The sequence below is a fragment of the Ranitomeya variabilis genome, chromosome 2 (genome assembly GCF_051348905.1).
Source record: "Ranitomeya variabilis isolate aRanVar5 chromosome 2, aRanVar5.hap1, whole genome shotgun sequence".
Taxonomy (NCBI): domain Eukaryota; kingdom Metazoa; phylum Chordata; class Amphibia; order Anura; family Dendrobatidae; genus Ranitomeya; species Ranitomeya variabilis.
Genome location: NC_135233.1, coordinates 47,951,694 through 47,975,818, shown reverse-complemented (window position 1 = coordinate 47,975,818; position 24,125 = coordinate 47,951,694). Strand labels below are relative to the sequence as shown.

Genomic DNA, 24,125 nt, shown 5'->3' with positions numbered 1-24,125 from the left:
CATGGGTCAACAGTGTAATGTAATAGCAAAAAAGGCAAAGACAGTTCTAAGATGTATTAAGAGAAGCATAGAGTCTAGATCACATGAAGTAATTATCCTCCTCTACTCCTCCTTGGTCAGGCCTCACCTGGAATACTCTGTCCAGTTTTGGCAACCACATTTTAAAAAAGACATTGAAAAACTGGAGCAAGTTCAGAGAAGAGCTACCAGGATGGTGAGCAAACTGCAAAGTATGTCCTACGAGGAACATAAATAACTATGAACCCCTTAAAGTGAGAGTAGTGGCTGTAATCACTCCCCAGCACTTTGATTGACAGCTCACTTTGCAGAACAGGCTGCGTGCTTACTGCTGTGCTGAAGTGCTCTCGAAAGCCATGCTTTCAGTAAGGCGGCTAGGCAGGATTTTAAAGCTTTTTTCCTACAGATTAACCCTGTATCTGCAGCGAAATAGCATTTTTGCACATGACAAGTTCCTTTAAAAGCTCGGATCACATTTATACAGTGAACTATGATCCATGCTGCATCAGGACTACGCTATTGTGTCTGTATAAAAAAAGGATGAAATCTCCAGAATGGAGGCCAGAGTCCAAAGTGACTCCATCTGTTGTTTTTTGGGGATGCAGAAAGAAAACCTGATGTAGAGTTCAGCATAGAGCACTATATAAATGTAAATGGCGCCTCATAAAGATAAAAATAAGGGCCTGTTTAGTAACTAGTACACATTGCCACACTTCTCACCAAAAAACTCCTGAGGGTCTAATTTTTTTTATCATTGGCAGGGCAGAGAGAAGTGCGCCTATGCAGGAGCACGATGGGGGACACTGTGTGGATGATGTAGGATGCTTCATCCACATGAAGCAGGGAAGTGCCACCGCAAATCAGGTGGCACGCACATATTCAAGTCTATGGGTGCGGGGAAATCATCGAACTGCTCTTGGGTGACAGCTGATGACAGCCAATTTCCGTGGACTCACAAAATGGAGAAAATGGACACATTTTGTTCTCCATCTTCTCTTCCGAGAGACTCAGATCACACTAAGCTGACACTCTAATCAATCTCAGATTACAGTTTGATCGGCGTGTCATTACCATAATTGAACCAATTTTCTCCAAGGAGAGAATACACTCTCCTGTGGCCCCAGCCCTATAGTTATATAGTATATGTTTTTAAGAAAGTTGAATGGCGACCAATCTGTTAATATACCTGCCATAGCACAGTTAGGATTTGTCGCCAGATTTTGCAATACAAACTGCATACATTATTAAGTAAATCTATTGAAGCTGGAGAGACTGATATTAACTTTGAAAATCCATGTCAGAATGGCTGTATATAGTCCTGCTATAGAGCGAGAAAACTCAAGTCCAAGTGTATTCAGTCTGTCTACACTCATCCAGCTTGACTGACAGCTGCAGCTTGTAATGAGCAGTGTGAGATGTCAGCAGGGAGGAGGGACACTGAGGAGCCATCAATCAGGCTAGGTAGGTGAAGATTGAGTTAAACTCGGATTATACAGCCAGTCTTCAGGAGAACTTTATAGTGAAGAAAACATCATTTATTTAGTGCATCCAGTTCAACATGAACGTTTTCGGTCCAAACATAAGACCTTCATCAGACAGGGTTTTTTTTGAATACTGGAATACACAGTTTGTCTGTATGGGCCAGTGTCAGACAGAATCCAGGGCCGTGCTGCAGGGGACCCTCCCGGAGCAGCACGGCACCGGTCTCTACAGCAGTAACAGCGCTCTTTGCACCAGCGATCACTTTGCCTTTCTGCAGCGCATATTCTCACTGACTGCACAAGGCAGCCTCACACCTCCTGGATTCTGTCTGACACTGGCACCACTGTGGGCCCATACAGACAAACTGTATTCCAGTATTCAAAAAAACCCTGTCTGATGAAGGTCTTATGTTTGGACCGAAAACGTTCATGTTGAACTGGATGCACTAAATAAATTATGTTTTCTTCACTATAAAGTTCTCCTGAGTGCCAAGTATATTATTGCTTATGAATTACGGGTTGGATACCTAACTTGAGCACCTCCAAGAAACCCAGAGTGCCGTGTTTACTATTATATATATACAGCCAGTCTGACAAAGATTTTCTATGATTTTCTTTGATTTTTTATCAGCTTTTAGGACCCCAACTAGACATTTTTTTTCCGGCTCGATCTTGAGCTTTGGCTACTTGAGGGATGAACAATCTGTAGGAAGATTGATCTTGTGCAAACCTAGACAGATCCACCAGAATCTTCTTCACCTTTATCTTGATAGTATCAAGTCATTGGGTTGCTGGTCCTCCTCTTCACCTTGTTCCTTCTCTTCTTCCGACCATGATGTACTTCTCCAGTGATTGCTCTCTTTGTATGATGTGTCCGAAGTAGGCAAGTTGTAGCTTGGTGATCCTTTCTTCGAATGACCTATCTGGCTTGATTTGTTCCAAAATTGATTCCTTTGTTCTTCTTGTCATCCATGGTATTGATCCAATACACATATTGCTTGAGAAATGTGCTATATAGAAGAGCTAGGTGATAACCCTCTGTAGTAACGCTCTTCTCATTGGTTGTCACCTAGTTTTACTAGACACTGATATAACTAGAAATCGAGAAGCAACTAAATCTGAATTTACTATTTTATCAACTTAAGAAATTTACAGAAGTTTTTGGGAGATGCCTTTTAAGAGGTGCATAGCATGTGTGAGCCGTGCCTGCTGTTTTACGCATTTTTGCAAAGCGTAAGCTGTCAGGATTTGTGTACAACTGCAAGTTTTATTTTTCGGCCAATAGTGAAACTTTCCATTACTCACTTTAAAGACAGCACATCTTGTTTAAATTCCATCCAGTACATACTGGTTCCAAATGCAACACATTGCTTACCCTGGATTTCTTTTATGATGCATGCATGTGGAACAGGAGCTAGAAAACCTGTTTTTCATTCATTTGGAGCCACCCCTGTGAGTTTCTCAGAGGTAATTTGAAATAATGCCCGTCCTGCGGTTCATATGGCATTGACCTGTCACATGACAAAAGACCTTGTTTCAGAAGGAAGCTGAATGGTTTATTGCCATGGGGGTCTAGGGAAATGAGAGAGTCCTGCAGAATAGCTATTTGCCAGGGGTCTATAATACAAAAACAAGAAACCATTTTGAGGGTTTCATTTGAATGGATAAAGCATAAAGGGAATTTGGGAAACTATTGATATTGTAACCAGTAGCTGGAGATCCAATATTTCCACATGTACGCTCGAGGAAATGGGGGGACGGTGTTACACTCCAGCCATTGACAATAATGTTTGCATATATGATTTCAATAACTGTTTAAATCCTCTCTACATAATTTAATTCGTAAAAATGTTACTTTTTTTATTTAAGATTTTGCATCACATACTGTAGCTTTGGGAAAAATAAAGGTTTTATTTATTTTTATAAACTTTATATAACTGTTTTTCAGTACTATAGGACTGCAATCTCTTCTATAAGACATTACAATAGCAATGTGTAAAGTTTTGAGGGGTTGTCCGGGCTTATGATATTGATGCCCTATGTCCGGAATAGGTCATCATCAATACTAGATCAGTAGGGGGTCCGACAGCTGATTCACCCTAAAATCAGTTGGTTATAGTTTTGGCGACAGCCAGAACAGTACAGCTCCTTACACTGTGTAGTGGCCATTGTCGAGCGCTGCAGCTTCGATCTACTGAAATCTAAGGGCTTAAAGGGTTTGTCCAGCCTTAGGGCACAAGTCTATTGTCACTCCTGTGTCTGTAGACTTGTGAATCCTCGTATCACACGCACTGTGTGCTTTGAGGATTGTTCAATGATTTCCAGACTTGCGGTCAAAAAGCGACAGGACTTGCACGGCCTCTCTGAATGCATGTGTAATGCTACTTTTAGGTCTTACGGAACATTGTGTCTTTTATGAACTTCACTTTATACTAAATATATAATATATATGGCCGTTATACACCAAGTGCTGATGACACTCAGATCTACCTCTCTGGCCCAGATGTCACCTCTCTGCTCTCCAGAATCCCAGAGTGTCTGCCAGCCATATCCTCCTTCTTCTCCTCTCGCTTCCTTAAGCTCAATGTGGACAAATCTGAACTAATTATCTTTCCTCCATCTCGCATATCTTCCCTACCTGATCTATCTATCAAAATAAATGAAATCACACTTTCCCCTGTCCCCAAAATCCGCTGCCTCGGAGTAACCCTTGACTCTGCCCTGTCCTTCAAACCGCACATCCAAGTTCTCACCATCTCCTGTCGCCTCCAGCTCAAAAATATTTCCAGAATCCATCCTTTCCTCAACCCTCACTCTACCAAAATGCTTGTGCATGCACTAATCATCTCCCGCCTCGACTACTGCAACATCCTCCTCTGTGGCCTAACTTCTAACACTCTTGCACCCCTCCAGTCCGTCCTTAACTCTGCTGCCCGACGAATTAATCTCTCTCCTCACTACACTCCTGCTTCCCCTCTTTGCAAATCCCTTCACTGGCTCCCAATTTCCCAGTGTATCCAGTTTAAACTACTAAAACTGACCTACAAAGCCATCCATAACCTTTCTCCTCTGTATATTTCCAAACTAATCTCTCAATATCTTCCCTCACGTAATCTCCGGTCCTCCCAAGACCTCCTCATCTCCTCCATGCTTATTCGCTCCTCACCCAATCACCTCCAAGACTTCTCCCGAATATCCCCCGTCCTCTGGAATTCTGTGCCCCAACACATCCGGTTATCCACCACATTTGGATCCTTCAAAAGAAACCTGAAAACCCATCTCTTCAAAGAAGCTTACAGCCTGTAATGACCACATGGCCACCTCAACACCATCGGAGCTCCTGCAACTCTCAACCTACTGTCTCCTTCCCCATAATCCTGTAGAATGTAAGCCCCCAGGGACAGGGTCCTCGCCCCTCTGTATCAGTCTGTCATTGTTAGTTTTGTTTACTGTAAGTGATATCTGTATTTTGATGTAACCCCTTCTCATGTACAGCACCATGGAATTAATGGTGCTATATAAATAAATAATAATAAAAGTGCGACACATCATGCAGATATATGAATGCATTTATTTATACATTTGTTATAGTGCCTACTCCTGATGTGGCTCTAGATTATCAACCACATAAAACCACATCTGGGTTAATAGCTGCAGTCTTACCTTGGTACCCTGTGTTCATAACGCATTTCCATTAAGATTTTTTTGAAGTTCAATACATTACATTAGCCGGAGGAAAAAAAAAGTCCTCGATAAACATGGACACTCAACTCTGCCATGTGGTTTCAATAGGGGTTGAGGAGAAAGCTGCTGTCTGGCGTTTCTGGGAGTGGCTTAGCTCCCAGGAGAAATAAAGGATAGAATGTGTGACTTTAAACTGCCTGATCCTTACCTTCAGTAGACCCCTTACACATTATGGTCTGCCTGTCCTGCACAAATTGGTGGGTTTGGAGAACTTTAATCAAGCATCTAAGGGGTCCGCTGCAGACAAAATATCACCAAGAAGTAGCAGTCCTTATCTCGTCTCTCCTGTGAATTTGTACAAAAAGTAATAAATTGTGTCTAAAGACCCCCATACACATTACATCGGCCAAACCCGCAGATATCGATGAGTTGGCCAATAGTCTAATAGCCCCGGAGTCTTCTCCGACAGATGTTGTCAGGGGACATAATGATCCAGCATGTCCGATTTCAGGCTGCCGGACTTTAGGTGGGAAAGTCAGGTGAGATAGCTGCCGGGGGGCTTTAGACTGTTCATAATTTAATCAGTTTCTATTTTGAAGATTTTGACATTTTGGACCCTATCTGCTGGATGGAAATCACTGTGACTTAAATTACATCTCCGATAAGTCAGATGAAGGAAGAGTGTAGCAATCAATTGCCCTTTAGGCCTCATGTACATGGCTAGAACCAAAAAAAAGCATATGAGGTTTTTCCATTGAATGCCTTATTACAAAGGTATTGTGACCTAAAAGCATTTCTTGAATGTATGGAGGAATCAGACGGTGACACATGGCTCCACATGCCACCATCTAGGTCCCCTGTATGCAGCTTTGTTGCGTGCATGAGGCTTTACACAAAGTAAATCCCTACAAATTGATGTCTTGGGAAGATGAGGTTGTTGTATATTTAGAATATATGTAATACGAATTTTTGCTATGTGGATAATATGGCAAAGATTAAGATGATCTTTACTAATACAGTTGAAGGCATGAAAGTTACAAAACATCTGTTTTGGGTTAAACAGTATAATTCCATGACGTAGTGATAAATGCATCATCTGAGAATGCATCCATCTGCTGGAAGTCATGTAAATACTTTGAAATAAACAGGACACTTAAAAGCTTTTTCTTATTGTAGATTATGATGAACTGTAATAATTCCACTGGTGAGATTGTGTGTTAAGACTCATGATTGTTTATTCGTAGCATGAGCCATCATATTGGGGAGAGTTATAAAAATGGGGGCAAAGTGAAATGCACCCACTAATTATTATGCACTCATGTCACCTACATCTCAAAAACAACATTTCTAGAATTTGACCTTTTCTTAGCTTTGACTCTGCAAAAACTCTTATTGTAGCTCTTCTTCATTCTCATCCGGACTACTGCAACTCTCTACTAATCAGTCTAGCTCTTACTAAATTCCCCCTTTCCAATCCATCCTGAATGCAGCAGCCAGGATCATATTCCTGTCCAGCCGCTACACTGAATCCTCAACCCAGTGACAGTCATTGCACTGGTTACCCATCATGCTTCCTGTTCTTACAAAAGACCTTTCTGAGGTCTCATTATCTTCACAGGATGGATTACAATGACCAATTATACCTCTGTAAACAGCTGATAGGTGATTTTGCAACCCTTCACAATGACCTTTGCACAAGCTGATTAGATGCTTCAATACAAAAGATAGAAATAGCTGCTAATGTGCATGTGAATTTCCAAGAAAAGAACAGGAAATATGAGTCTACAATTGTCCCAGTGTATATATTACTAGATTTTAGTGATGAGCGAATATACAGGTTGCTCGGGTTTTCCAGAGCACTCTCGGGTGGTCTCCGAGTATTTATGTCTATGCTCTGAGATTTAGTTTTCCTTGCCGCAGCTGGATGATTTATGGCTGCTAGCCAGCCTGAGTACATGTGGGGGTTGCCTGATTGCTAGGGAATCCCCACATGTAATCAAGCAGGCTAGTAGCCGCAAATCATCCAGCTGAGGCAAGGAAAACTAAATTTCTGAGCAGTCATAAATAGTGATGAGCGAGTGTACTCGTTGCTCGGATTTTCCCAAGCACGCTCGGGTGGTCTCCAAGTATTTATGATTAAATACTCGGAGACCACCCGAGTGTGCTCTGGAAGACCCGAGCAACGTGTATACCCGCTCATCACTACTAGATTTCTAATTGTTTGGTTCAATTCAGATCATGATTAGTGATGAGTGAGTATACTCATTGCTCGGGTTTTCCCGAGCATGCTCGGGTGGTCTCCAAGTATTTGTGACTGCTCGGAGATTTAGTTTTCCTTGCCGCAGCTGGATGATTTGCGGTTACTAGACAGCAAATCTACTCAAATGTAGACAGCAAATGTCTAGCTAGCAGCCGTCAATCATGCAGCTGCGGCAAGGAAAACTAAATCTCCGAGCAGTCACAAATACTCGGAGACCACCCGAGCGTGCTAGGGAAACCCGAGCAAGGAGTATACTCGCTCATCACTAATCATGATGCAAACAAAAAATAACATTTACAATAAAAACTTGATCTAAACAATAGGTAATAGTCTGATGATTCATTTTCTTTAGTAGAACAAAAGACATTGATCAGCTGATCCTGTTCTTGGACTTTACATGAGACACATCAACCCAGAAAATCACTACAGAGCGAGACGTTGATCATTTTAGTACAATTATTATGCTCCAGTTATTAACAATAAAAGTTCATTTTTGCTCTACCCATACTAGATTACTGTTTCCAAGAGCCTCATTTTTAAGAACATCTAAATTGTATAAGTTTAGGTATCAGGGTCTAGGGAGAAATGTGTCCTGTACCTATACAATATCATGTAGAATACTATGGCATATTTAATTTCGTACCTACCTATGGGTTATTATTACGAAGGACAGTCATCTGTTCTCCATTTCAGAGAATGATTACAAAAAGAATCTCTTTCTCCGAAGAATCAGTCGTAAATTACGCACAGTGCATTGATTTAGTCATTGTGTATTACTTACCCTTGTAAGGCTACATTCACACTTCCATTTCCATTGAGTCGCACAGACAAAAAGATCAATGTCCAAAGTGGATCCATTCGATAACTCCGAGAGTTTGTAGGGAAGACTTTTTATTAACCTGGCAACTAAGGATTACGTGCCGAGATGCTCCAGGTCTCTATTACACTTTAGCTACTTAATAACTATACTATTATGACAACTCTCCCATTATAGTATTACATCCGTCATACTGCCTATTGTTAGGGTCTATTTTACCTTTTACTCTTTCCTTTATCTACCATCCACTGCTCAGTATGATTGTGCCTAGGCTACTGGAAGATAATTGCTTCTACTGTATTTTCTTTTTTTGCCCCCTGCATGGAAAAATAATCACATTTTTTAATATATTTTTTTACATATTTGTTTAATTTATTTTCATATATAAAATATTTTTAAGCTTAAAGAGATCCTGTCTCGTTGTACATGCAGTCCGATCTGTGGACAGCAAGGTACAGAGAAGGAGAAGCTGAGCAGAATGATATATGGGTTTGTTGGAAAAGATTCATTATACCTATCCAGTCCAGTGGGCGGTCCTACTAGTGATTGGAAAACCAAAGAAAGGAGCCGGAGTATAGGTTGCCATACATACAATGTATAAGACCATGTTCACACTGTGGCCATTTAACAGACAAAATGTAAGGTAGAAGCAAAATGAGCATATACCCCGCTGTAAGTGGTAAGTAAATAGGAATAATGCATATAAATAACATAGGGTTCTTAGTAAACACTGGTTTTGATTAAAAAGGTGTAACCGCCATCCCACCGCAACAAGGTGTACCCAAACAGGGCAGGCCCATCCTCTAGTATTATGTCAGATGACCTCACTGTAGATGGGGGCAGAGCAGGACTGGGTTCTGACTGTTCAGACACCTGGCCATGGGAAGCTATAGATATGAAATGCCCAGCTCAAAAAGGAGGGCCACACCCAAAGTACAAGAAACTACAGCTAAACTAAAGAAATGAGCCGGAGCATAAGTTGGCATACATGCAACGTATGAGAGCACGTTCACACTGTGGCTATTTACAGACAAAACCTAAGATAGAAAAACAAGGAGCATGTACCCTGCTATCAGTGATTGATATATATAGTCAATCACTGAGTAGGACCACCCACTGAACTCATATGTGTACATACACCAGGGATTTCAATGAATAAAATGCAAGTTTTACTGAATCTTTTCCCACAAAGATGCATATCCATCTGAACGGCTCCTCCTGCTCTATAACATCTTACCTGCAGATCAGATGCCATTATAAACAGGTTACCTGTAAAATTCACACATAACGTAATAGACAGTTGGAATGTCTGAACAACAATGTGAATGTAGACTAATAAAATTGTAAATTGTGAAGAACCACTTTAATGGTCATAAACAGTAAAAAGTTTTGAGTCAAAGTCCATACATGACGACACTTGATGGTGTAATGTGGCTAGGGGTGTGGATTTTATATAGTAGATAGCAGGTGTACAACTTGATGAATGTTTCCTTCACAATACATAGAATTTTCCACACATAGTTTCAATTCCCTCCTCTTTACTCTCCAGTCCTCTATCTACACCATTCCTCTCTACTTGACCACAGCCCAGCTCAGGACTACAGTCCCGTTATCAAGAGTCCTTTACTCAACCCGCGGTTCCGTGTACTCTTTCCCCTCTAGAGAACAGTGTTGCCAGTATGGCCGGTACTTATCTTCTCTGTCCCTGACGCTTTTATCTCCCACCTGGGGCAATCGGTTCATCTCACATACTCTGTCCCATCTTGGCCTGTTACCTCTCGGAGTTACAAACTCTGGGCCGTACTGCTAGGTGTCTTTTCCCAGGACCTGTCTCCAATCAATCATTCTGTTTTTTGGTCACTTCTCTCCTTACTTCCACTAGGATCTCGCTATCCTCTGTTTTGGTCTCTTACATTAGGGACACCCAAATCATGCGGCACTGCTATTGTCTCAACCTTAGGTCTACTTTCTGCATATACTGGGCCCTTTCTTATGTTCTAACAGGAAACTGTCTCCGTCCCTTCAGCTTAGCCCCTCCCACTCTGGGCTAGTACCAAACATTAACTCTAACTCTCCCTACTGTCGGGCAACACAAAATACACAATATTAACTCATGTCACAATTCACATTACACAATACAACATTACACTTTTATTTGCAAGGGGGAACGTGGGCAGTATGTCCATCTCTTTACAATGGTTCACTCAACGACAAAGCCTAGAACATAAACAAGAAACGTAGGACTTCACACAATTGCACCATAACCACAGGCAAGTGTTAAACAGACTATAAAGTAATATAAACATAAGCCACTCACCTTCTTGCAATACACTACTGAAAACACCCGGTAACAGATGTATATTCCAGAATACTAGACAGGGAGGTAACCACACAAAATGATTTCTTCATCTGAGTCTACCTGAGCATTGTTGCTAACCATGTGCGTACCCTTATGTCCATGTGCCTACCCTTATGTCCATGTGCCTACCCTTATGACCATGTGCCTACCCTTATGTCCATGTGCCTACCCTTATGACCATGTGCCTACCCTTATGTCCATGTGCCTACCCTTATGACCATGTGCCTACCCTTATGTCCATGTGCCTACCCGTATGACCATGTGCCTACCCTTATGTCCATGTGCCTACCCTTATGACCATGTGCCTACCCTTATGTCCATGTGCCTACCCTTATGACCATGTGCCTACCCTTATGACCATGTGTCTACCCTTATGACCATGTGCCTACCCTTATGTCCATGTGCCTACCCTTATGACCATGTGCCTACCCTTATGACCATGTGCCTACCCTTATGTCCATGTGCCTACCCTTATGACCATATGCCTACCCTTATGACCATGTGCCTACCCTTATGACCATGCGCCTACCCTTATGTCCATGTGCCTACCCTTATGACCATGTGCCTACCCTTATGACCATGTGCCTGCCCTTATGACCATGTGCCTACCCTTATGTCCATGTGCCTACCCTTATGACCATGTGCCTGCCCTTATGACCATGTGCCTGCCCTTATGACCATGTGCCTGCCCTTATGACCATGTTCCTGCCCTTATGATCACAGTCTCCTCATCTACTTATGGCTGTTTCCAACATGATAAGAAATACCACAAACCAGGTGTCATGTCAAGAAAATGAGTCAAAGGGCAAACCCTTATAGCCCCACTATATTCCTTTAAAGGGGTTGTACCAAGGTTGTAAATGATCAGGTGATAAATTGCTGGTCGCTGCAGGTCCTGCCACTAGGACACCCACCAATCCTGAGTCCACCATTTTGAATGCAGAGACAACATTTTATTTATGTTCTGGGAGTGTAGAGTGATTTGATCTTTTATATTTCTTTACTTTTTAAAATATTGTTCATCTTATTTTACATTTTTTAATGAATCCCTTAGGGGATTTGAATTTGCAATCCCTTGCACAATACATTGCAATACTCTAATATTGTAGTGTATTGTAAGATTATTGTTTTCCTATAAGCCTTGCCACGGCGTGCTGGGCTTCATAGGTGTAAAATTATGGCAATAATGGACCTTAAGTAGACCCCTGGCGGCCATGAAAATGACATTGGCACTCCATTTCCGACCCTTATCACAATTGATAGCAGCATTTAAGGGATTGAACTGCTGTGATCAGTGGTAGCTTGCTGTAATTTAGAGCCAGGTGACGGGTATATAACACTGTGGGGTAGGCTCTTGAACCTGCTCTATGCAGTGCATAGGGCCAAGAGGGCTCCCTGGATGCAGTTGGCCCTGACACACTGGAGGCCCCTGTGCAAGAACAATATATGGGCCCTTTGCAGTCCAATAGCTCATTATAATGCACAACTCCACCTGCTGTTTCGGTAGTAGCAGGTCCCTGTGGGCTGGACAGGTCGCACCAAGGGTATGTCCACCTTTTCTTTGACACTTGCCCCAAGTTCACCCGTTTCTAGTGTCAACCCTGATAGCAGTGTTTTGCTATCTTCGTCAGTCCCATAGATTTTGAATCGAGTGTCTGTAATCGTGTGCCACCATGGATCCATTTAAACAAGAATCTTGGTGAGGCCGGAGTCACACTGGCATATCAAATCCGATGTGAGAGACACTAGGCTCTTGCTCTGCAGCGACCTGGAGCCGAGTGTCAGTGGTCCGTGCTCGCATCCTCTCACATGAGAGAATCACAGCACAGCTGCGGAGGAGACGGAGAAATTAATTTCTCCATCTCCTCTTCTACCGGCATCAGTGGGAATCACCATGCACTTCGGTGATATCCGAGTGCAGTGCGACGTTTCACATAGTCTTATATGGGTGCATGCGATCTGAATTTGGCATGCAATCACAGCATGCTGCATTTTTTTTCCTGTCCGATCATGATGTGATCGAAGCAGGAAAAAACCCCCCCACTGAGAACAGAAACATAGGATTAAATTGGTACGAATGCAATCTGATTTTTAATCGTAAGTGGGAGCGACCCCAGACCCTCTGTGATCTGTGGAATACCGTATATACTCGAGTATAAGCCGAGATTTTCAGCCCATTTTTTTGGGCTGAAAGTCCCCCTCTCGGCTTATACTCGAGTCATACCCAGGGTTCGGCAGGGGAGGGGGGGCAGGGGCTATCTAATTATACTCACCTACTGCTGGTGCGGTCCCTGCGCGTCCCTGCTTCTTCCAGCGCTGCATATTCTTCCTGTACTGAGCGGTCACATGGTCCCGCTCATTACAGTAATGAATATGCGGCTCCACCTCCCATAGGGGTGGAGTTGCATATTCATTTCGGTAATGAGCGGTAACTGTGACCGCTCAATACAGGAAGAAGATGCAGCGCTGGAAGAAGCAGGGACGCGCAGGGACCGCACCAGCAGTAGGTGAGTATACAGCGCTGCGCGATATTTACCGCTCCTCGTTCCGGTGCGGCTCCTGTTGTGATTCGGTTCGTGGGCTCCCCCGGTGGTCTCTTGTGGTACTGGTGTCCTGCAAGCTTTGCCTTCTCAGTTCACCTGTTCCTATCAGGATGTGGGAGTATCCTATTTAACCTTGCTCCTCAGTCATTCTAATGCTGGCCATCAATGTATCCAGAGTGATTCTGTTGCATGTTCCTGCTCCCAGTTTTCTGCTCAGCTAAGTTGGACACTTTAGTCCTTAAGTCTATTTTTGTATGTTTTGTCCAGTTTGCACTTATGTGAATCTCTGCAGCTGGAAGCTCTTGTTGGGCTGAAATTACCACTCCGGTGTCATGAGTTGTCACATGAGTTAAGGTAATTTCAGGATGGTGTTTTGAAGGGTTTTGCAGCTGACCGCGAAGTCCTCTGTTGTATCTTTCTGCTATTTAGTTAGTGGGCCTCTCTGTGCTAAATCTGCTTTCATACTACGTGTGTCTTTTCATCTGCTCTCACCGTTATTATATGTGGGGGGCTGCTATCTCCTGTGGGGACATTCTCTGGAGGCAAGCCAGGACTGTTTTCTTCTACCAGGGGTAGTTAGTTCTCCGGCTGGCGCGCGGCATCTAGAGACAAAGCAGGAATGCCCCCTGGCTACTTCTAGTGTGGTGTGTAGGTTTAGCATCGCGGTCAGCTCTAGTTTCCATCACCCGAGAGCTTGTCCGTTTATTCTATGCTTCTGATGTTTCCTTGCCATTGGAAACCATAACAGTATGGCCCAAATGTTTAATCTATAGGCTGAAGCAGGAGAGAAAAGGAACTGTGTGAAACCTTTTTTTTTTTTTTTTTTTTTCCTTCCTCTGAAGTTGCACTCCAGCTCTAATTGCAGTCTCCTGTTTTCCTCTCCTCTTAACCCCTGAATGGCTCAGACTTTATCTGTTGAAATATGGATCCCCAGAGTCTGGCTACCAATTTGAATAATCTTGCCTCTAAAGTTCAGAATATACAAGATTTTTTGTTACATGCTCCTCGGTCTGAACCTAAAATTCCTATACCGGAGTTTTTTTCTGGAGATCGATCTTGTTTTCTAAATTTTAAATACAATTGTAAATTGTTTCTTTCGCTGAGATCTCATTCTGCTGGAGATCCTGCCCAGCAAGTAAAAATTGTTATTTCTTTACTGCGGGGTGACCCCCAAAATTGGGCATTTTCATTGGCACCAGGGGATCCTGCGTTGCTCAATGTGGATGCGTTTTTTCTGGCTTTGGGGTTGCTTTATGAGGAACCAAATTTGGAGATTCAGGCTGAGAAAGCCCTAATAGCCCTCTCTCAGGGGCAAGATGAAGCCGAAATATATTGCCAAAAATTTCGAAAATGGTCTGTGCTTACTCAGTGGAATGAGTGCGCTCTGGCGGCAATTTTCAGAGAAGGTCTCTCTGATGCTGTAAAAGACGTCATGGTGGGGTTTCCTGCGCCTACTGGTCTGAATGAGTCCATGACAATGGCAATTCAGATTGATCGGCGTTTACGGGAACGCAAACCTGTGCACCAGTTGGCGGTGTCTTCTGAAGAGGCACCACAGAGTATGCAATGTGATAGCTTTCTGTCCAGAAGCGAACGACAGATTTATAGGCGCAAAAATCATTTGTGCTTCTATTGTGGAAATTCTACTCATGTTATATCAGCATGCTCTAAACGAACAAAGAAAGTTGATAAATCCTCTGCTATTGGCACTTTGCAGTCCAAGTTTATTTTGTCTGTAACTCTAATTTGTTCGTTATCTTCTATTGTTGCGGATGCGTATGTGGATTCTGGCGCCGCTTTGAGTCTTATGGATTGGTCCTTTGCCAGGCACTGTGGGTTTGATCTAGAGCCTCTGGAAGTTCCTATACCTTTAAAGGGTATTGATTCTACACCATTGGCTAGTAATAAACCACAATACTGGACACAAGTGACTATGCGTATGACTCCAGACCATCAAGAGGTGATTCGCTTCCTTGTACTGTATAATCTACATGATGTGTTGGTGCTGGGATTGCCATGGTTGCAAACTCATAACCCAGTCCTTGACTGGAAAACAATGTCTGTACTAAGCTGGGGATGTCAGGGAAATCATGGGGACACATCTTTGGTCTCCATTGCTTCATCTATTCCCTCTGAAATTCCTGAGTTTTTGTCTGATTATCGTGAGGTTTTTGAGGAATCTACTCTTAATTCTCTTCCTCCTCACAGAGATTGCGATTGCGCCATAGATTTGATCCCTGGCAGTAAATTTCCTAAGGGTCGTCTATTCAATCTGTCTGTACCTGAACATGCTGCCATGCGAGAGTATATTAGGGAGTCCTTGGAAAAGGGACATATTCGTCCTTCTTCGTCTCCTCTTGGAGCGGGGTTCTTTTTCGTAGCTAAAAGCGATGGTTCTTTGAGACCTTGTATTGATTATAGACTCTTGAATAAGATCACAGTCAAGTATCAGTATCCTTTGCCATTGCTGACAGATTTATTTGCTCGCATTGAGGGGGCGAAGTGGTTCTCTAAGATTGATCTTCGCGGTGCGTATAATTTGGTGCGAATTAAGCAGGGGGATGAGTGGAAAACCGCATTTAATACGCCCGAGGGCCATTTTGAGTATTTGGTGATGCCTTTTGGTCTGTCAAATGCCCCTTCGGTCTTTCAGTCTTTTATGCACAATATTTTCCGTGAATATCTGGATAAATTTATGATTGTGTATTTGGACGATATCTTGATTTTTTCGGATGACTGGGAATCTCATGTTCAACAAGTTAGGAGGGTTTTTCAGGTTTTGCGGACCAATTCTCTGTTTGTTAAAGGTTCAAAGTGTGTTTTTGGGGTTCAGAAGATTTCTTTTTTGGGGTACATTTTTTCCCCCTCTTCTATTGAGATGGATCCTGTGAAGGTTCGGGCTATTTGTGACTGGACGCAACCGACTTCTCTTAAGGGCCTTCAGAAATTTTTGGGCTTTGCTAACTTTTATCGTCGATTCATAACTGGTTTTTCTAGCGTTGTCAGGCCTTTGACTGATTTGACTAAAAAGGGTGCTGATGTTGCAGATTGGTCTCCTGCTGCTGTGGAGGCCTTTCGGGAGCTTAAGCGCCGTTTTTCTTCTGCTCCGGTGTTGTGCCAGCCTGATGTTTCTCTTCCTTTTCAGGTGGAAGTTGATGCTTCCGAGATCGGAGCGGGGGCGGTTTTGTCGCAGAAAAGTTCAGATTGTTCAGTGATGAGACCTTGTGCATTCTTTTCTCGAAAATTTTCGCCCGCCGAGCGAAATTATGACGTCGGTAATCGGGAGCTTTTGGCGATGAAGTGGGCATTCGAGGAGTGGCGTCATTGGCTTGAGGGTGCTAAACATCAGGTGGTGGTCTTGACTGATCAAAAAAATTTGATTTATCTTGAGTCGGCCAGACGTCTGAATCCTAGACAGGCGCGCTGGTCGTTGTTTTTCTCCCGGTTTAATTTTGTGGTTTCGTATCTGCCAGGTACTAAGAATGTGAAGGCGGATGCCCTTTCTAGGAGTTTTGAACCTGATTCCCCTGGTGATTCTAAACCTACGGGTATACTTAAGGATGGGGTGATATTGTCTGCTGTCTTCCCAGACCTGCGACGTGCTTTACAAGAGTTTCAGGCGGATCGGCCTGATCGTTGTCCGCCTGGTAGATTGTTTGTGCCGGATGAGTGGACCAATAGAGTCATCTCGGAGGTTCATTCTTCTGCGTTGGCAGGTCATCCGGGAATTTTTGGTACCAGAGATTTGGTGGCTAGGTCCTTCTGGTGGCCTTCCCTGTCTCGGGACGTGCGTACTTTTGTGCAGTCTTGCGATGTTTGTGCTCGGGCCAAGCCTTGTTGTTCTCGGGCTAGTGGGTTGTTGTTGCCCTTGCCTGTTCCTAAGAGGCCTTGGACACACATCTCTATGGATTTTATTTCTGATCTCCCTGTTTCTCAGAAGATGTCTGTCATTTGGGTGGTGTGTGACCGCTTTTCTAAGATGGTTTATTTGGTGCCCTTGCCCAAGCTGCCTTCCTCATCTGAGTTTGTGCCCCTGTTTTTTCAGAATGTGGTTCGGCTGCATGGTATTCCGGAGAATATCGTTTCCGACAGGGGATCCCAGTTTGTGTCCAGATTTTGGCGGGCGTTTTGTGCCAGGATGGGCATTGATTTGTCTTTTTCGTCTGCATTTCATCGCCAGACAAATGGCCAGACGGAACGTACTAATCAGACCTTGGAGACTTATTTGAGGTGTTTCGTGTCTGCTGATCAGGATGACTGGGTCTCCTTTTTGCCGTTGGCTGAGTTTGCCCTTAATAATCGGGCCAGTTCTGCCACTTTGGTCTCCCCTTTCTTTTGCAATTCAGGGTTCCATCCTCGTTTTTCATCTGGTCAGGTGGAGTCTTCGGATTGTCCTGGAGTGGATACCATGGTGGATAGGTTGCATCGTATTTGGGGGCAGGTGGTGGACAATTTGGAGTTGTCCCAGGAGAGGACTCAACGTTTTGCTAATCGCCATCGTCGTGTTGGTCCTCGTCTTCGTGTTGGGGACTTGGTGTGGTTGTCCTCCCGTTTTGTCCCTATGAGGGTCTCTTCTCCTAAGTTTAAGCCTCGGTTCATCGGTCCTTATAAGATTTTGGAAATTCTTAACCCTGTGTCTTTTCGTTTGGACCTCCCAGCATCCTTTGCTATCCATAATGTCTTCCATCGGTCATTATTGCGGAGGTATGAGGTACCACTTGTGCCTTCTGTTGAGCCTCCTGCTCCTGTGCTGGTTGAGGGTGAATTGGAGTACGTGGTGGAGAAAATCTTGGACTCCCGTGTTTCCAGACGGAGACTTCAATATCTGGTGAAATGGAAGGGCTACGGTCAAGAGGATAATTCTTGGGTTACAGCTTCTGATGTTCATGCTTCTGATTTGGTCCGTGCCTTTCATAGGGCTCATCCAGATCGCCCTGGTGGTTCTTGTGAGGGTTCGGTGCCCCCTCCTTAAGGGGGGGGTACTGTTGTGATTCGGTTCGTGGGCTCCCCCGGTGGTCTCTTGTGGTACTGGTGTCCTGCAAGCTTTGCCTTCTCAGTTCACCTGTTCCTATCAGGATGTGGGAGTATCCTATTTAACCTTGCTCCTCAGTCATTCTAATGCTGGCCATCAATGTATCCAGAGTGATTCTGTTGCATGTTCCTGCTCCCAGTTTTCTGCTCAGCTAAGTTGGACACTTTAGTCCTTAAGTCTATTTTTGTATGTTTTGTCCAGTTTGCACTTATGTGAATCTCTGCAGCTGGAAGCTCTTGTTGGGCTGAAATTACCACTCCGGTGTCATGAGTTGTCACATGAGTTAAGGTAATTTCAGGATGGTGTTTTGAAGGGTTTTGCAGCTGACCGCGAAGTCCTCTGTTGTATCTTTCTGCTATTTAGTTAGCGGGCCTCTCTGTGCTAAACCTGCTTTCATACTACGTGTGTCTTTTCATCTGCTCTCACCGTTATTATATGTGGGGGGCTGCTATCTCCTGTGGGGACATTCTCTGGAGGCAAGCCAGGACTGTGTTTTCTTCTACCAGGGGTAGTTAGTTCTCCGGCTGGCGCGCGGAATCTAGAGACAACGCAGGAATGCCCCCTGGCTACTTCTAGTGTGGTGTGTAGGTTTAGCATCGCGGTCAGCTCTAGTTTCCATCACCCGAGAGCTTGTCCGTTTATTCTATGCTTCTGATGTTTCCTTGCCATTGGAAACCATAACAGGCTCCGTCATCAGCGTCCTCTGGCTGTGACGCTCAGGTCAGAGGGCGCGGTGACGTAGTCAGTGCGCGCCCCCTGCTGAACGTCACTGCTGAAGAAGGAGCCGCACGAGGAGCAGGTAAATATTGAAAGTGCCGGGGGTCCTGAGCGAAGAGAGGTGAGTATGTGATTTTTTTTTTATCGCAGCAAAAGCATATGGGGCAGTGACTGTCTGGATCATCTGTATGGTGCCATAACGATTGTGCAGCACTATATGGGGCAGTGACTGTACGGAGCATCTTATGGGGCCATAACGATTGTGCAGCACTATATGGGGCAGTGACTGTACGGAGCATCTTATGGGGCCATAACGCTTGTGCAGCACTATATGGGGCAAGTGACTGTATGGATGATCTTATGGGGCCATAACGTTTGTGCAGCACTATATGGGGCAAATATCTCTATGGAGCATCTTATGGGGCCCTTATTACCCTTTATGCAGGATTATATGGGGCATATTTTAATATGGAGCATCTAATGGGGCCCATCAAACTGTATGGAGCATTATATGGGGCTCCTGATTCAATATGGATTCAAAAACACTTAACCTACTGATGTCTCAATTATTTTTACTTTTGAAATTTACTGGTAGCTGCTGCATTTTCCACCCTAGGCTTATACTCGAGTCATTAAGTTTTCCCAGTTGTTTGTGGCAAAATTAGGGGTCTCGGCTTATACTCGGGTCGGCTTATACTCGAGTATATACAGTAAGTTGCAATTTTGATAGAAGCCCTTTAATGCTTTGTAACACCTAAAGCTCCACCCATTTGTCTCCACCCTTATTTTCCCAAAGTACCAACAGTTCCACATTTTTGCACGACTGACCCAACTTTTTAGAGCCAATTTTGGCAAATTCATGCATGTTCCTGTCCATTATAGGTTTGGACACGTATATACTGTATATATACTATATATATCAGACTCACCTATAGTATGTAACACAGGTACACTGATGCAGTGACACAGACGCACAGAGCAAGGGTTAAACAATTATTAACTTTATCTAAACAGGAATAACCTCCTCGCAGAGAGAAAACAAGGGAAATACAGTTAAAGTGCTGAGGGTTAAACAGGGTAACAGTTATTCAGAGTAGCAGTTTATCAGTTTCACTTATTGTGACTTACTCGTCCGTTTCTCTCTCAGAGTCTGTTGGCTGCCGGCTGAGGCCGGTGCTGAGCCTTCAGGCTTCCCCGCCTAACAAATGGTCCTACTTCTGGCAGCAGCGGGCGGTCACCGGTTTTGCCATCTGAGCCCCTAGTCCATTACGCTGCTCCTGCAGCCAGGAGTCTTTTACCACAACCTCCCACTCGGCGTGCTCTGCAATCGGGAGTTCTGCACAACACTTTCCCGCTCGGCGACACTCCCCGGGTCCTGACTGCAACCAACTGAAAAAAGAGAGAGGACAGCACCTCCAAAAATCAAACAATGAGCTAATGCCTCTCCGCAAAAATCTATATAACTGAACATGAGGTTCTTAGTTTAACATTCTGATCAGACTTTATGAAGCTCTCTGCCACGTCACGGCAAACCTCGTAGTGGGTACTACCGCCTTAACAGAGCGAAGCCATGAGCCGACCACCACCACAGCAGCCATGCACCTGCAGAGCAGATGGCCCGGAGTCTCCAGACTGCGCTGCTCCACCAGCACAAAACCACAGCACCAATGGCCACCACACAGCACCAACACCAAATGAAAGGAGTCCGCATCGCTCCCAAGGAGCATAGCTGTGCGCTGACCACCCCCGCAGCGGCAATGCAACAGCAGGGCAGGTGGCCTGGTGTCTCACAGCACCCATGCTGCAAGTCGGAGTCCCCATGACTCTAGACCGCCAGCCCAAAACCACAGCTACAATGACCGCCACACAGCACCAACACCAAGTGTAAGGAGCAATGAAACTCACTTCCATGAAGCTCTTCAGTGAGAGCAAAAATGGGCTAGACCCCTTACTTTGCAGTATCCTGCTGATTAATATCACCTGTTCCAAATTCTCTTTTCCCGCGCAAACCTCCTTATACTTTCCTGACTCACCAAGCCCCCTCTCTGCAGGTCAAGGGTCTCCTCCGTCCTCAATTTCCTTCCCCCATGCAACAGGAGGCTCGGCCCCAGTAGTTCCGGACCTGGCGCTTCAGCAGCACTTACAGCCTGATTCTCTCCTCTACACGTGAAAACCTTCAAAAGGAACCTGAAGACCTAACACTTCCGACAAGCCTGCAACCTGCAGTAACCCCCGTTCCACCAACTCTCCCCACCCCATCCTCACCCATCCCTTGTAGATTGTGAGCCCTCATGGGCAGGGTCCTCTCTCCTCATGTACTGTCTGTGACTTGCATTGTTTAATTTTATTGTACTTGTTTTTTATTATGTACACCACTTTTCACATGTAAAGCGCCATGGAATAAATGGCGCCATAATAATAAATAATAATACTGTAATATAAGCCCACGTCGAAAAGTTGGCGTTCCCATAAGGCTTTGGTCTTTCCTGAGTCGGTTCTAAGGATGGGATTTAAACATCAATATTTTAGCTACCAAGATTTTAGCAGCTATGTTTTTTGGACCCCTGAATAACATCCCAATCTCCCAGAACTAAGCAAATTTACTACCCCCATCTCTAATAGAATATAATAATTAGAAAAAGCAAATCTCAAAAATAAATGACAACCATTATCCCGGCACTAAACTTATTTTTTTTTTTCTTTTTTGTAGAGGTTTTTATTGTAATTGTATTGTCATTTTTGTCCTCTCTTTTCATCATTTCAGCAGATAATTATGGGAGGAGAACATATTGTATCAATAACAAAGACCCACAATTACTGTATTATCTGGTTATCTAATCAATTACTTTGCCTTGAAGCTCATTTTCCTTCCACTCCGGTATATAAGTATGCGGTGACATTTTGTAACGTGCACTCTTTGGGGTTGGTTAATTGCATAGTTAATGCTTTAGAATGTTGTCTCCGTTCTCGCTTCTGCCGTTTCCATGACGATGAGTGAATGCTCTAAAGAAATCCTTCCACTGTTTTGTGACCTCTTCCCAGTCTTTTCCACTCAAGGCTTTTTCTGTTGATAGACAGAAGGGGACAATAACAATTGTGTGACGGGGAGGCGTGGGAGCGCGCGCTAACTGGAAGAGAGTGGAGATGAGATGCTGTTCTACTGTGTGACCCACTCTAACTCAACGTTCTCATTTCTCTTTTGTCCCTAACACTTTTTTTTTCAATTCTGTACAACATGGACCATTAAAAACCAGAAAGAAAGAAGCCAAGAAAGAACATTTCAGTAGAGGCAGTGCCGGGGACTTTGGATGAGAACGGCAATGTGAATGCTCGGCTTTCACAACCTCTTCCACTGGCCGGGGTGTCACAACGCATTTCAAAAGGGCCGATACAGTGAGAGATTAAAAAGAATTGTTCTGCAGGATTTACAAAGGGCACATGTACAACCATCCACATGAAAAGGAGGAAAGTTCAATACATTTTCAAAGCGCTAAACAAGTGCCTGAGTGTGGTGGTGGGGGCGAATAATTATAATTTCCATGTCCTGAGGGTAAATGTAATGTCCTAGGCTAGATCTTATATGTTTTTGTCTTAGAATTAGCCTTTTAGATACTACTTTATAGTCCGTATTTTTCTTTCTTTTATACGGAATCGGTCACTAGGTTTTCCCCATATAAAGTATGGTCACCACCATTAAGGCCTTTTTTACTGGAATGTTGTAAAATGTCCCCAATCCAATCTGCGGAACCCCAAAAAGATCTTTTATAATACTCGCAGATAGGGCTGTCAGGTCCGATGGTCTTGATCCGGTGTTTTCTCTCTTCTTGTGATCGCCGTCCACCTTCCCTACTTCGTGGGGATTACGCGTCCTACGTCGTCCACACAGTGTCCCTCATCATGCTCCTGCACAGGCGCACTAATATATACTATGTGTGGATACTCTGTGTGGATGTACAGTTTACAATAAACTTTGAATTTCACTTGGCAACGACTCTATTGTGTGCAGTGAACTTTCTTAATTCCTAACATTTTTCGAGGGGACCAAGAGTTCCCTAGTCTACTAGCACCTTATTCATCTAAGTGTCATGTACACTCCAATTGTCTGCAATATCCTTCGCCGTATAAGCAATAGCATACGGCACTCGGAAAATGTGAGAAGGTGCCTGAGTAGGGTTCTAATCCGTAATAGCAAATAGATGTAAGCCTCAGCGCTCAGGAGTATGAAGAGCAGAGGAATTTTATTCACAATCCAAAAGATCCAGTATAATGATAACGTTTCGGTCCTGTACTTGGACCTTCATCAGAATGAGGCGGATTGTGTAGAGTGCAATGATAGAGAAATGCTGTGGGGAGCTAGACTGCATACCACGACGGAAGGGTATTGTAAAGAATTGGAGTGGACATGACATTTGGGTGGAGGAGGTGCTAATAGATTGGAGAACTCTTGGACCCCCCTAAAGTGTTAGGAATTAAGAAAGTTCACCGCACACTCTGGGGGTATTATAGCCAAGTGAAATTCCGACTTTGTTGTCCCTCATCATTATCAGCATTTCCCAATCATTGCACTCTGCACAAACCACCTCATTCTGATGAAGGTCCAAGTCCAAAATGTTAAAATTATTCTGGATCTTCTGGATTGTGAATAAAATTCTTCGGTTCTTCATTGGGCAGCACGCTGGCGCAGTGGATAGCACAGCAGCCTTGCAGCGCTGGAGTCTTGGGTTTAAACCCCACCAAGGACAACATCTGCAAAGAGTTTATATGTTCTCTCCGTGTTTGCATGGGTTTCCTCTGGGTACTCTGGTTTCCTCCCACATTCCAAAGACATACTGATAGGGAAATTAGATTGTGAGCCCCATCAGGGACAGCGATGATAATGTGTGCAAACTGTAAAGTGCTGCGGAATATGTTAGCGCTATATAAAAATAAAGATTATTATTATTATTATAGTCTTGAGTGACGAGTTTTAGTTCAATTTACCTTTCACTGTTTAGTTTGCCAAATAGCTGATCGGTTGGTGTGCAGGGTGTCGGACCCCAACTGATCTAATGTGGATTACCTATCATAAGGTCATAAGGATAGGTGCGATTGCCCTGTTCCCATGCAACGTGCATGTAATCTGCAGCACAACCCTCGTATGTATGTGGCCATGTGCTGCCAACGACTAATTAGTGCCACCGATGATGAGAATATTGAATGTTTACCCAGACCATC

General features: G+C 43.9%; 1 long non-coding RNA gene across 1 annotated transcript; it reads right to left on the bottom strand.

Moving 5' to 3' along the window:
- Window positions 1-8,367: 8,367 nt before the first annotated feature.
- LOC143809076 (uncharacterized) lies at window positions 8,368-22,820 on the bottom strand. Its single transcript, XR_013222061.1, has 3 exons — window positions 21,758-22,820; window positions 20,040-20,300; window positions 8,368-8,577 (listed from the first exon to the last, which is right to left on the bottom strand). It is a non-coding gene; the product is annotated as an uncharacterized LOC143809076 (long non-coding RNA).
- Between the last annotated feature and the right edge of the window lie 1,305 nt (window positions 22,821-24,125).